General features: G+C 28.7%; 1 long non-coding RNA gene across 2 annotated transcripts; it reads left to right on the top strand.

Moving 5' to 3' along the window:
- Positions 1 to 60: 60 nt before the first annotated feature.
- LOC136078241 (uncharacterized) lies at positions 61 to 14,235 on the top strand. 2 transcript variants are annotated; one of them, XR_010637630.1, is made up of 4 exons: positions 72 to 403; positions 505 to 689; positions 4,465 to 4,580; positions 14,054 to 14,235. It is a non-coding gene; the product is annotated as an uncharacterized LOC136078241 (long non-coding RNA). The 2 variants fall into 2 exon arrangements; XR_010637629.1 differs by having other exon boundaries at positions 61 to 403; positions 505 to 4,580.
- Positions 14,236 to 16,106: the final 1,871 nt, after the last annotated feature.

The following is a 16,106-nucleotide window of genomic DNA, read 5'->3' as shown; positions in this document are numbered from 1 at the left end:
GAACTTAAAACATGCATGATATTATTTTCTTTTATATAATACTGACGCCTTGTAGATTTTGTAGATGCAATATATATGTATATCTGACGCAATTTGTAGATGCAATATATATGTATATCTGACGCAATTTGTAGATACAATATAATACAGATTTATTTGGTATTGTATGTATATATGAACGAACAAAATAATAATGTACTCGTATAACAGTACTGACACAGATAGTATTGTTTGTAGGATTTGTGCAAAACACGATACAAATTCCGTCAGATATACGTACATATTGCATCTACAAAATCTACAAAGCGTCAGTATTATATAAAAGAAAATAATATCATGCATGTTTTAAGTACCATACAAGATAAATAAAGATGTTGCGTCAATTTTTAAAACATTAAAGAAAGTCAGTTAACTTCAAAATCTGAAGAAGTTTTTTTTTCTTTATTGCTTTTATAATATATAAACTAAATGTTTAAGAATGCTGTTGTTTATAATTTTATTTAGCGTAACCACTGTTATTATTGCTAAAGGATTCTGCAACTTATAAAAAGGCTACTGAGTGAAAAATATTCTTCTACTTCTGCTACTTCTTAGTGATATCAAAAATTATATTGAAGGCAATTTTGTTGATTATAGTAAATATGATAAATTATGCCCAACACAATCAGTTCTACTGGCAACATGCTACAGTAAGATATTATTAAGCTATTTTGAAATCCTACTATAGTAGAAGCAATATCTTGATAAAGGTAAATATTTTTAAGACACACACACATAAGGGTTGTGCGCATAGGCACAATTTTGTTTTGTTTTCAAACTTGAAGAAAAAAGATTGGACTGGATTGCAAAGAAACCTTTCTATTTATGTTATGTTATGTGTTTTAAAAATAGTTTTTTTTTCTTTATTGCTTTTATAATATATAAACTAAATGTTTAAGAATGCTGTTGTTTATAATTTTATTTAGCTTAACCACTAAGTTATTAATTTTAAATAAACAATAGATCACTAATTTGTCAGAAACAAGATAAATTAGTGACTTGATAAGACTTGATATGACTTGATGTATATATTTTCCATGTTAGAGTTACGCACATAAACATAATTTTGTTTTGTTTTAATACTTAAAGAGATGAAGAGATTGTATTGTTTTGAAGACAAAGAGATTGTATTGATTTGCAAAAAAAGCATTTTTGTTTATGTATAAAAAAAAGTGTGTTTCGGTAATAAGTAATTATAAAAACACTTTTATAATACCAAAAGTTTTGATCATCACAGATTTTAATGTGTTTCAGAAGCGCAAAATATTATTTTGTGACACAATGATTGTAACACAAAGTCGTATTATCTGCATAATTACATGAGCATACAGTTTGAACCTCCTTTAATTTAAGGAGATTACAAAACTTATATGGTCTTTTTAACGCTAAAGGAATAATCTATTAGATTTAAAATTTATTGATGAAAAAAAATTTAGTTGAGAGTAGTAAAAATATTATTTTATCAACTTTTTGCGCACACTTTTGGGACAGGGGGGAGAATTTTTGAAGGTTTTATTGTTCCCAAGCTCTGATCATTGCAATTTTTTGCAAAGCATTTTTCTTTGACACTAGTATAAACAAATAAATCTCAAAAGTCAAAAAATGCTGCATCCACTCCCTTTTTTTCAAAAAGTCACCTTTTAGAATAACTATTTGGAATGCTAAATAAATATTTATATTTTTGATATCAAAGTTTAGAAGACAAAAGCTCAGCCAAAAGGTGCAGAGTTTCTTTTTTAAAGTTTTTTTTCCAATTTCTGTATTGCTAATAATGATAATGACTTTAGTTTGTTTTCGAAAGTAAGAGTAATTAAGAAAAAAATGTTGTTTTCAAAAATATTAATAACATAACAAAAACATAACAATAACAAAAATTAATAACAAATTAAGAAATAATTAAAAAAGGTTCCTAAAAAAAACGTATACATACAATAGTGGTATAAAGTTTGAAAGCTTTATACTTTTAAACTTTATACTAACATTAACTGAAATAAATGTTTAACATTTTTACTAAAAAAAAATCTTATGAAAGACTTATATTATCTTATAATCAAAAACAAAAGCGTAAAGTTGAAGCTATTTACTATTCAAAAAAGTTTCTGAAGACTAATTTAAGCAAACGGTCTTGAAAGTACTAACAAAAGTTTAAATTAACTATAAAAATTAGCCCTAAAAAGAAACTAGAATTAACAAAACAAGTTATGGAATTTAAAACAATATGTTTATGCATTGTTGTTGCATACATATGTATGCAACAACAATGTTTCAACTCATGAACTGAAAAACCTGGGGGAAAAAAAAGAAATCGTGAACTGGAAGACTCTATTTGAAAAAAAAAAAGAAATTGTGAACTGGAAGACTCTATTTGAAAAAAAAATAATTGATGCATTACAAGTACAACTTGAAAATCAAACTTTAAGTAAAGAAATTAAAATCAAGCTTTAAGTAAAGAAATTTTTTTTCTTTTTGCCATATAAATTTATTCAAGTCGTAAACCATAATATAAATACAAATAGCAGTGGCAAGAAGAAGACATAATTGGTCTTATCATCAAGTCATAAGACCAATTGTCTTATCACCATTGACCTAAAACGAACGCTGAAGAATAGTAATATAAAAGTTAATATGCTCTAACCAAAAAAAAAAAAAATAGAAGAAATTATGTTGTGCAAAAAGTAGTTTAAACTGAACAAAAAATTTCGGTTTTTTCAATTAAAAGTCTTCCCTTTTTTTGGAGTCAGAAGTTAAAGAACTGGGTACAAAAGTTAACCATTCACGGCCGTAGACAAGTAAGGGCTTGAGAGGGAGGGGGCCCTTGTCAAATAAAATTTAATATGTATATGAACAATTTGAAAAAAATTTATAAAAATTTTGTTTTGTAAATATCTATAAAAAACTGTTTCGTTTCTATAAATAAGTCAAATTGCTGCATAGAAATTATTAAATCATTGAATTGAACACAAATTTTTGAAAATCGAATTTTTTTAAATTAATTTCTATTTTGTCTTTGTTTCCTTATTTTGTGGTTTATTTTGAGTTACTTTTATGCATGAGAAAATCTTTCAAGAATTTAATGTTTAAAATTATATATCATTAGATAATTTATACATTCGTTTACATAAGAGAGCAATGGCGGAATTGTTCTAAAAACATTCCCAGCCAACATTGACAGGCGGATACCGTATGGTTTTTGTCTGGGTTTACGGGAACGGGATTTTGACGGGTAAGTATTTTGGTTTCTGGACATGTCCCATATGGTAAATAAATCAAGGAAATTTGCTTGATTGGGTTCTATCTGGTTTTTATCAGGGCCGAAAGATCTTGAGGTTTAAGTTGATAATTGAGAAAATCAATACAAAACTTTTTCGATGGTTGCCATTTATAATTCTTATTGTGCGTGAAATAAATTTTAAAATTTAACTTTTATGCATTATACTTTGGTATAAATTTTATCTACATAGTAATCAAAAAAAAAAAATTTTCGGTGTATTTTTTTACTGTGAAACTCCATTAAAAAGACATTGTTTTAAAATTTTACTTATTTATTACCATTATAAAAGAATTTTTCAATATATTTTTTAATTAATTTACAAAGTTTAACAGTAATTGTTAAACATGTAGTAACTATTCCATTGAGACACCGTTTGCATTTTTAAAATGATCAAAATATAAAGTTTTGTTTTTGCTAGTTATGCCATCACTGATGGTAATAACTGCTTTGAGGTTAATCAAAATATTGGTTTAGTCAAAAACATTTAAAAAGTGCAAACAGGTGAATGTTGTGATGGATATGTTATATTTAGGGAATTTAAAGCTTTTAAATAGCTTTTACAGATCCACTCTTTTCCACTGATTTTCCTATATTTTATGCAAGCAAAATGACTAATGTTAAATAAGTACTGAGTTAACATCAGTAGGTAAACTTAAGTTTACCCACCGTCAGATATAAATAAGTGTTTACATATAAATGCAAAAAGGGCTTCATTGTTATACATCACCTGCATTTTTTTAATTATTGGTATTTTTTGACTTTGATTCAAAATTGTACGCTTGTTATATTAAAAATAATATCATAATATACATAATAATAACTTATACTTACAATACTTATACTTGTTAATATTTATAATGCTTAACTTACGTTTACAATACTGATAAAATTTGTATTGATATGAACTTTTGCATTAAAACTTTAATTATAAAACTTTAATTTAGCTTGATAACTTTAATATAATTAAATATAACTAAAAAACAGATAATAGTTATTATATAAATCATGTCCATATGCTTATTTAAGTTAAACACCGTTTTTCTTTACCATAACTTAATTTTAAAATGTTGGAATAATAATAATAAGTTCCAGGTTAAAGGAACAAAAATAGGTCTTATATACTATGTATCTTATGTATATCTTGTATTTTGCAGCACGTTTAAGAATATTTTTGCTTGTTACACCCTGGCTATTGACAATATTTGCATATTGATATGAGTTTAAGTGACTTCAACCAGAATGTATTTTTGATTAATATAAGTAATAACAGGTTAGTAAATTTAATTATAATAGTTATGGTAATAACTTTTATTTATCAGAATTAGTGAGAGACTGATGTATGATAGAATTGCATGAACTTTGAGGGACAAATATAATGATCGGAGTAAATATTACCTTAGTTTATTACCACAATTAAAGTAATGCATGAAAATATTATTTTTATCTAAAGAATGTTCCGCTAAAGTCAATATTTTCTTAAGTATTAAGTATTACAAAAAAACACATTTAAAAAAAAAACATGTATTATAAAATAAAAAAATAAGTATTCAAGTATAAAAAAAAACACATGTATTATGATAAAGTATATACATCACATTAACTATCTTGTCTGTAAGTTAGGAGTTGCAGCTGATACTTCAACTTCAGCTTTAAACTCATTAGCTTTAAATTAAAGCTGAAGCTAATCAAGTCAGTTCAATCAGCTTGATAGCTGATAGTAAAAGACAATACTCCATAAATATTTTATATTATTAAAACATGTAGGAAATTATTCAATAAATATCTAAAATAGTGACAAAATTTAAACATACATGTAAAAATTTAAAAAAAAAATGTTCAAAATGTTTTTGCTGTTTATAAATGTTGCTGTTGGGCTCGCAATTTTGGGCAACCCAAATTGGATTTTTAGAGATTTGTTTAAAAAGTGGTGCCCAAAAACCTAATTCCATTTTTGTTTATCTACTCCATGGTTTTCCTCACACTGTGCTGCTGCGATTGCCAATTGAAACCGTTACTTCCATATTTATCAGCAAAACAATTCTCCAGAAAACAGACGTCTGTTTATTACTGCTAGAGCAATTATAAAAAAAGTTTTGTCTAACGCCAAAACCCGCTATTCTCAGGTCATGTAATCTTGTATCTCATCTCAAAAATAAGGCTCTTGTGACTTCTGGAGAATCTTTAATAATATCAATAAGAAGGGCAAATCTTTAATTCCACCTCTCTTGTATGGTTCAGACTTTGTCACCTCACCTAAAGACAAAGCTGAATTGTTTGCTAAAAACTTTTCCTCAATATCATCTCTTGATTCCACTAGTTGCGTTCTACCTGATATTGCCAACAAACAGGTTGATCCATTGCTTGACATTCATATCACCCCAGCTTCTGCATCTAAAGTGATTTCCTGCCTAGACTCTTCTACAGCTTGTGGCTCGGACAACATACCTGTTATTGTCTTGCAGAAGTGTATCAGAGTCTTGTTTTCCAGCCTGCTGGAAGGCGGCATCTGTTATCCCTATCTTCAAAAATTCTGGAGAGTGATCTGATTCGCCTAACTACCGTCCCATTAGTCTTTTTCCTATCATAAGCAAGGTTTTCGAGTCTTTAATTTACAAACACTTAATTTCTCATCTTGAATCTAATTACTTACTTTCTGACTATCAATATGGATTTCGATCGTCTCATTCTGCAGCTGATTTGCTAACAGTAATAACTGATAGGTTTTATCTTGCATTAGATAAAGGTGGAGAGGTTAAGGCCATCGCTCTTGACATTTCAAAAGCTTTTGATAAAGTTTGGCATGCTGGTCTTCTCCATAAGCTTTCTTCTTATGGTCTATATGGTAACATCTTTAAGATTATTGAATCCTTCCTATCCAATCGTAGTATAAAAGTTGTCCTTGAAGGACAACACTCTTCTTCTTATTCTGTAACTTCAGGGGTTCCTCAAGGTTCTATCCTTGGCCCTATACTCTTTTTAATTTACATAAACGATCTTCTAGATTTTCTCACGTTGGCATTGTTTGCTGATGACACTACCATTTATTCTTGTCGTGATAAGAAACCAACACCCTCTGATTGCTTGGAGGGGGCATTTGAGCTTGAAAAGGATCTCACTTCTGCTACAGCATGGGGCTCACAGTGGCTGGTGAACTTTAATTCAGATAAAACTCAATTTTTTTCAGCCATTCGTTATCAAAATAATTTAGATCTTCCTATATTTATGAACGGTGACGTACTCGATGAGTCATATACTCTTCATCTTCTAGGATTAACTCTTACTTTCAATCTTTCTTGGAAACCATATATCAAATCATTTGCAAAATTAGCATCTGCAAAAGGTTGCATCTCTTTATCGAGCTCGTCACTTTCTTACTTCGGATTCTATTCTCTATCTCTATAAATCTCAAATCCGGCCTTGTATGGAATACTGTTGTTATATCTGGGGCGGTTCTTCTAATGATGCCCTTTCTCTTTTAGACAAGGTGCAAAAACGCATTGTAAACATAGTTGGACCTGCTCTTGCAGCCAACCTCAAACCATAGTCACATTGTTGTAATGTTGCTTCTCTTTCTCTTTTCTACAAATACTATAATGGGCACTTCTCTAAAGAGCTAGCGTCTCTTGTGCCATCTACTAAAATTCATTCTCGTGTTACTCATCATTCAATTAAGTGTGATCCTTTTTCTGTGACTGTTTCTAAGTGCTCCAAAAACACTTATTTGTCTAGTTTTTTTCCTCCAACATCAGCTCTTTGGAATTCGCTTCCTTGATCTTGCTTTCCTGATTCATATAAATTGCAATCCTTAAAGTCGTCCGTCAGTCGTTATCTTGCTCTACAATCTTCATCTTTTTTTTTTAGTAACTTCCAACTTTAATTAGTTGCTGCCTGCAGCCTTGTTGGAAGCAAAGATGTTTAAAAAAAAAAAAGATTATCTACATAATTTTTTGGTAGAGTTCAAAGTTCTTCCAAAAGATGGTTTTATCTAATAAAATATTGAGTATGAAATCAATCTTGCTGTTAACATATGTGATGCACCTGCTAGAGCAATTGTTAAGTGTATTAAGGGACACAATGGTTATAACTGATGTGAGCATTGTGTTCAGAAAGAAGAGTGGTGTGGCAGGATAATACTCCCACATATTTCATCAATTTTAAGCATTTATTCAGATTTTTGTCATCAAAAGCATTCTGAACATCTTAGTGGTGTGTTAAATGGAATTAAATTTTGACATGGTGACAAAGTGTCTTTTAGACTTTATGCATCTAGTATACTTAGGAGTATGTGAAGAATCATCAACTTATGGTTAAATAGCCCAAATGTTGTAAATTGTCTCATATTACATTCAATACTTTATCTGGTGGATTGTTCCTGATATGTTGTTACATTCCAAGTAAATCTTCTAGCAAGCCAAGGTCTTAATTAGGTATTAAAAAATGGAAAGCAACTGCATTTAGACTTTTTTTAGTATACACTGGGCCAGTTGTTTAAAGGGGACGATTTAGCCAAAAATCTACTCAAACTTTTTAGTACTTTCGGTTGCAGTTCTAATTTTATGTTTTATTTTGTTGAAAAAATATGTTGATTTTGCTTACCAGTTACTAACTTATTTTGTGCAGTTATTTGGTGAGCTTTACAGTAAGGATAAACTAGTTTACAATGTCTATTCTTTAATACATTTAGGGAATGATACAGTTAAATTTTAAAGTACTTTATAATGTCCCTCATTCAAATACAAAACTTTTTAAGATCAATTAAAAAAGCTTGTTCAGAGAACAAAGGGTTGCTCAAATAAATACGTACATGGATATAAACAGGAGTTTAATTTTTCTATTTTTTATGGATCAGTAACCATTGCATTGAGACACTGTTTACAATTTAAAATTATCGAGGTTTAGAATCTTTTGTTTCAGCTAATGAAGGTGATAATTGTGTTGAAATTACAAAAAAAAAAAAAGGTTTAGATAAAAAGCTTTTAAAAAGCAGACGAATCCTCTGACGAATAGATCATGTTTGAGGAATTTGCAGCTTTTTAGTTGTTATATATATATATATATATATATATATATATATATATATATACAGTGGGTTGCATAAACATACTCTACTTTGTCACTACTTTGTGTGAAATTGTTTTTTTTTTCACAATTATCTTAGAGATTTCTTTCTAACTATATAAACATTCTTGCAAAAATAAAATAATCATTTTCAGAGGCATGGTGGCCCCAGAGGCTAAGCGGGATTCCCGCATGGGCTTTTCACTTTTTCATCTAAATATGGGCCTTTTGGCAAATTTTAATTTTTTCTACATTTTAAAAAAATTCCACAATCATTTAAAATATTTATGTTAGCACAAATTAAATTTTTATTAATCGCTTGATTTAAAGTCTTCAACTTTGAGCACAATTATATTAGTATTTTGCATGATAATAATATTGCTCTGAAAACAAAGTAGATGTTTTGAGGCATATTATGATATTTTTTTCATAAGAAAAATAATGAACCCATAAACGGTTTTTAACAATCATAGTGTTTACAAAATAAATTTAAGAAAGTCCGCAGACCCAACAATAATAATAGCTATTATTATTGTTGGACTTAATTTAACTTAGTTTAACCACAAAACATCTTTCTTAAATAAATTAAAACGCAATACAATTACTATATCGTAATTTGCGTTACAATTACTATATAGTAAATTGCTTTTTAATTCATTTAAGAAAAATGTTTTGGTGTTAAATTTTAAATTAAGTTTTATATAAATAAGGATCAAACTCATGTTTTGCATTTTTGTAACGTTTATTAGTTACATACAATAATATAAACTGTATAAAAATATTAGTTACATACAATAATATAAACTGTATAAAAATAAAAAACCTAAATTAGGTTTTTTATTTTTATACAGTTTATATTATTGTATGTAAATAAAGAAATCACTCCGTTATATCTTGTCCTCAGACAGATTAAAAAAAGGATGATGAAATGCTAAATAAAACTACATTATAAAAACTTTTATGTTTAAACTATGTCAATAACGGCACCATTTTTAAAGCGGCATTTTAGCTGTTGTGAGTTTATGCGAAAATGTTAAAACACCGAATTAAACATAAGTATAAACTAAAAAGAATTTTCTCATAAAATAAAAAGATTTTCTTATTTTTCAAGATTTTCCATATTTATTTTAGAAAAAAAATTATATAAAATTTAAAAAAATTTATATTATACAATAAAGTATATATCATTATATAGTAATAGAAAAAATGAAAATCTTTGATTTTTAATTTGGTGTTAGTCGATATTCTTCAAACAATAAAATACTAATCGTATTTGCTTGCGTTAAAGTTGTGTTTTAAGAAAATCAAAACAAAAGCGCTGCATCGTGTTGTTACCATTTTTTATTTTGAAGTATTACAAACAATATTATTAATTACAAATAGTATTATCTCAACTTGTTGGTTTGTATTAATGATTTATTAGAATAAGGTCAATTATTATATATATATATATATATATATATATATATATATATATATATATATATATATATATATATATATATATATATATATATATACATATATATATATTTTTTCGTATAGGCCTTTACATCAAGCATATATGGTAAAATCCCGCATATATAGGCCTTTTAATAAAAATCCGCATGGGCTTTTTAGAGCCACCACGCCCCTGATCATTTTTATATCTTGAGTTATTTGTAATAATTAATAGTAATTATTTGGTAAAGTAAAAAGACAAAAATGGGCAGAAAAGCTGTTTCAGACAAGGTATGATGGCAAATTGTAGGTCTGCTAAAATATAAAACAAAAAACCAACAAGAAATAGCTCGAATGTGCAATGTCTTGCTTAAATGTGTACAAACAACTTTGAGAAACCATGAGCTACATAATGATGTCAAAGATTTACCAAGACTTGGTAGGCCTTTAAAGCTAACTTCAAGAGACCAAAGTTATCTCTATCGACAGAGTACACAAGATCCTAAAATTTCTTTCCATGAACTTGCTGAAGGGTTCACAAGTATGCCTGGTAATGTTAGTGTTAGTAGATGGACTATACGAAGATGCCTAAATAAATAAGGCTTAAATTGCTATGTCACTGCTCAAAAACCACTTTTGCGTGTCTCAGATGTGGTGTAGAGAAACACTTTACTGGTCTGTAGAAAACTTGGCCAAAGTTATTTTCAGCGACGAATCCAATTTTGAGGTGATAAATTGCAAGTCAAGATTTATAATCAAGACGTTGGCTAGCGAAAAGTTCAAAGAGTGTTTTTGTGTACCAAGGATACAAGGCGGAGGAGGATCAGTTGGAATTTGGGGGTGCTTCTCCCATAAAGGAACAGGGTCATACGACATTTATAACGGCAGAATTAACCAGTACAACTACAAAGAGATCCTCAAAAGTAAACTTTTGCCAACAGCCAGAGCTTTTTACGGAAGACAACAATAATGGATTTTTCAGCACGATGGTGCTATGGCTCACACTGCAATCTTGGTTAAAGAGTGGCTTGATTGGAAAGACATTACGGTCATGCCTTGGCCAGCTCGTTCTCCATATCTCAATACCATTGAGAACATTTGGGCTTAGATAGACAAGAGATTGGTCAAAGAGAGCATAGCTAGTGTTGCGGAATTACAGCAGGCGTTAGAAAAGCTCTGGAATGAATTTCCTAGAGAATTATGCATCCGAGTTGTTGAATCTATGCCTATATGTGTTTGTGCATGTGTGAAAGTTTTTTCAGAAAAAAATTTTTAAACTTTTTTTTTTGAAAAACCTTTTTTCTTAATTATTTTATAAAACCACTGTTAATAACATTTAAAACAATTTAAATTTTCAACTTTTTTGTTTGTTTGAAAAAAATCATATTAAAAATCAACTGACTTTATATTTATGCAACCCACTATATATATATATTTATATATATATATATATATATATATATATATATATATATATATATATATATATATATTTATATATATATATAGAACTCTTATATGTTGTCAGAAAGTTTTTTCCGTATTTTGTTGACAAAAAGTAAAAATTCAAATGCAAGACCGGAATTTTTTTTTTTATCAATTGATAGACTGCCTGCCCCAACCAAACCCTCAGTCGATGTAGCAGCACTCCCTTGCGAGTCAGGCTACAAGATAATAGATGTAGCAGCACTCTGTTGCGAGTCAGGCTATTTGTCAGTCGAAATAGCAGCACTCTGTTGCAAGTCAGGCTATGAGATAGTCGATGTAGCAACACTCCGCGCATGATTTACAGTAAAAAAAATAATAATAAAAACATTTTATTAAAAAAAATAAAAATAAAAACATTTTAGTAAAAAAATAAAAATAAGAACATTGTTTATATTGTTAAAAACATTCAGAATGTTTTTAAAAACATTTTGGTCAATTAAATTTGCGTTTTTGCGGGTTTTTAAAAAAACAATTAATTTGTAATTAAATTAATGATTTTATTTTTCTGACAACATGCAAATGTTGGATGAAAGTCAAAAGTAATTAAAAGTGACGTATGTGCTGGCGTAAGAATCATTTTTTTCCTTCCGTGCTTCCAAATACAACAATCTATAGAATATATATATATATATATATATATATATATATATATATATATATATTTATAGATATATATAAAACACTCGGAATTAGGAAAATTGAGGTCGGCAATAATTTGCCGACCTCAATCTTTTAGAGGTCGGCATCAGGTCGGCAAAAATTATTTGATACAAAGGTCTAACCGTAAAACATAGAAACGAGGTCGGCAATTTTTTGCCGACCTCAAACCCTTTCAGGTCGGCAGTTAGGTCGGCATTGCCGAATGCCGACCCTAATTCCGAGGGTTGTATATATATATATATATATATATATATATATATATATATATATATATATATATATATATATATATATATATATATATATATATATATATATATATATATATATATATATATATAAACAGGGTGTAAACCAGGAATAAATTTGATTCAGCATTTTGACGAAATTGGGAATTAGTCAAAATATTTCTTAATCTCACCACTCCCTCCTTCCCCACTCCCTCCCTCCCAACCCCGCCGAGATTAAAATGTGTTTGTGGGGTCTTTATTTTCATCTTTCCTTTTCTACTCCAAATAAAAAATACTGTAACATTTATCTAAGATGAACATGAAATCAACACAAAATTAAATTGGCTTCATAATGACACAACAAATTAAACTTTGATTATTAAGAATTATATATTGTTATATTATTTTAATCAGTATATATTAATTATTATTAAGAATTATATATTAGATATTATTTTAACCCTAATATATTATTGCCGCTTTCATTTAAATATATATTTCTTTTTCATTATTGGGCATTCATGTACATGGATTTCTTTTAATACAAGCGAGCAGTAAAGTAAAAGAATCTATTTTCTTTGTTAAATAAATTTCTACCTGTTTGTTATAATCGTAAAACATTTTCTTACCTGATTGTTATAATCACAAAACATTTTTTGTATTTAACTTATATTTCAGCAGCATTTTTTTAAAAAATAGGAGATGGGTAAAAAAAGATTTTAGTCGATGCCCATAAGTAAAAAAAAAAAATAGTTGATGTGATCACCTAATTCAGTTGATATAAACTACCAAACAAAAAAAGAAAAACAATAACTAAAAGACTTACCCATTATACTCGCATTGATCAAAATTTTGTAAGTATCTGACGCTGACGGATTCTCAATAATTTGAAAAAACTTATTTGACAAAGCACATGTACTACTTGAAATAGACTTTGCAGTAAGACTTGATAAGCAGGGCCGACAACACCACCACTTTTTTTCTAAAGGACTTTTTTTTTTTAATTTTATGAGCATGTGGGAATCATCAAATGTGGGAATACCACATTTGATCGGACTCCACAGGGCTAGTTTACACCCTGATATATATATATAGATAGATAGATAGATAGATAGATAGATAGGTAGATATATATATATATATATATATATATATATATATATATATATATATATATATATATATATATATATATATATATATATATATATATATATATATATATATATAAAAGCAGAGCTGTGCCTAAGGGGCTCAGTTGCAAATTTAGGGGCCCTTTTAAAAATGTAAGGTTTTTTTTTTAGTATTATCTATTGAAAAATTTTTTAAGAATTTCGGGGCCCTTTTGAAGGAAGGGGGTGCTTGGATCTAGTAGCAACGGTACTGTTATATAAGGTTTCTGATGAGTCTTAATTAATGAAACCTTAGTGTGAAATGAAAAAAGTTTCACTCTATTTTAAAGGTTATATTTAAAAATTTATTAGCCCCCGGCAGCAGCTATTTCAGTATTTTGTCACACTGCTCACCTAAATCAGCAGTATAAGATTATATTCAACATATTCAATATAAATATAAAATTATATTTGTATAATAGTTTTATATTATTTATTTATCAGTAACTAAAGGAACGTTATCAATTTATTATATGAATCACAAGCATGTGCTTATTTATTACGAGTACATTTTAAAACGTTCAAATAAATGTGGATTAAAAAATTAAAGATTATATTTTTCTACCTTCGATGGTGAAAATTACATTTTTTATCTGAAGAGTTTTTGGCGAATTCGTAAGAGTTTTATAACATATTAAAAATAATTTGTTACCTATAAAATTTAAGACTAACAGTTAACTTTAATTTTTTTACAGGTCATATTGAAACGAGATATTGTAAAGAGGTTTTCAAAGAAATCAATAGAAAAACTTCCAATTTGCGAGATAACCGTGAAAGCATTCGGTACACGATAAAAGAATCGTTTAAAAGTTTGCTTAATTTCGACTGTAATTTTAATTATTTTTTTTTGAAATAAACCAATCAAGTTATATATAAATTTGCTTTTTTTGTAAACTTTAAATATTTAAACGTAGTTTTGCAAGACCTGCAATGGTTAAACCTCGTGGGATCCTTACGGGATACCCGGCGGGCATACCCGTATGGGGCCCAGAGGAAAACTGCGGCCAAGATCCGGCGGGTTCCCGATGGGTTTCCCATATGGGTCCCAGTTGCAAACCCAAATGGAGCCCTTACGGTTTTAAAGTACGGGATTTGACTGGGACCCATACGGCATACCCAGCGGGCATACCCATATGGGCCCCACATGGAAACTGCGGCCAAGATCCGGCGGGATACCGTTGGTCTTCCAATACGGGACCCAGTTGACGACCCGTATGGGCCTCGTACGGTACCCGTGTGTGAATGTTGGCTGGGTATTTAGTTGAAATTATTTTTAATTAAGATAATTTTAAAGAAATCTTTTTTTATTTGTTGACATGGTAAAATGATTGAAATTTTTTTCATATTTTTTTATGTTTCGACCTTTTTTTTATGAAACTAAAAAAACACGAGGGGTTTTAAACTATACGATTGTCTCTTCTAAACGCCAAAATATTTTAAATAAAATTTATCATAAAATATTTTGGCATTTCTAATAAAGTTTATGATAAAGTATTTTGGAGTTTAAAAGATACGGCCAAATTTAAAGCCCCTTGTCTTTTTTTTTTTTTTAAGTTTTATAGTTTTGGAAAGCGGGTCAGCTTGCCCGCCATTTTTTGACCACTCTATTTCCATACTCTCGATGTTGTTTTTTTTTAAAAAAAAACCAGACTTGAAGTTCAAAACTTTTTATCATCATAAGTCATTCATAAAAAGCAACAAACAATTCTGATAATTTATTAAAAACTCATAAAAACTCAACAAAAAGGAATTAATAATTCAATTATTTTGTTGCAGAACATTAATAGTTTTTTTTTTGTATTATTCTACAGATGCTTCTAGAAATGACATTTATAAATAATATAAGGATAACATTGATGAGTATGAGGTTAAAAGTGAAGATGTACTTCATATGATTGAGTTGAAGAACCTGAACAAACGTTGACAGATTGAGACAATTCTCCTTTATATTTCGAACTATGCCTAGTATAACTTTATATTTCGAACTAGTATAGTATACCTTAATGACTTCGGTTCTTAAGTTGAAAACATAATACTGATTGACCAAATATATTTATGAGAAGCTAATACTTATTAAAGAATTTAAAAAAATGTATTTTTTGAATATTTTCTTAAATTCTTTGAACCTTTACTTACTTGCATAGATAAGTTAGTTAATAAATATTTTTCAAAAAGGTTTTTTCTACTATTGAACCAACATTTTTTAATATCAAAAATCTATTTATGTGACTTGTTTGCAACATCCACATAGATAATCTTTTGTATTCCGCATTTTTCAACAGCTTTTTTTTATTTCCTTCATTGATCTTTACATCGCAACAACACCGAGGTGCAGAGGTGGAAAAGGTAACAAAATTTTGTACAAAGTAAAAATACTGTTTCTTAGGTGAAATTTTACTCAAGTACAAAATATTCATCTTGGGCTAACATTAAATGCATCGAGCTACTGTCTTGTAGAAGGCAGTGACGGATTAAAGGAAGGGGGGTTGAGGTATGCATTCACTGCTAGATATGGAGAGCTTAGAGTATATTCTTTTTTTGAGAATAAAATGGAAGTTAAAAAGTGTAGGTCAAAAAAAATTGAGGAGAATTTATCTGTAAATTTAAGGAAGAAAGAGATTCAGTCACTCTTCAGAGAAGAGTTAAGCCTATCTGTTGTCATGCCAAAAGTTGGCTTTGGCAGTAGCAGTGATGGCAATACTGCCCGAAGAGCATTTAAAAATTGTTTTTTGCTCTGAAACTACTAGA

The sequence above is a fragment of the Hydra vulgaris genome, chromosome 03, assembly GCF_038396675.1.
Source record: "Hydra vulgaris chromosome 03, alternate assembly HydraT2T_AEP".
NCBI classification, from domain to species: Eukaryota; Metazoa; Cnidaria; class Hydrozoa; order Anthoathecata; family Hydridae; genus Hydra; species Hydra vulgaris.
This window is presented reverse-complemented; position numbering and strand designations above follow the sequence as displayed.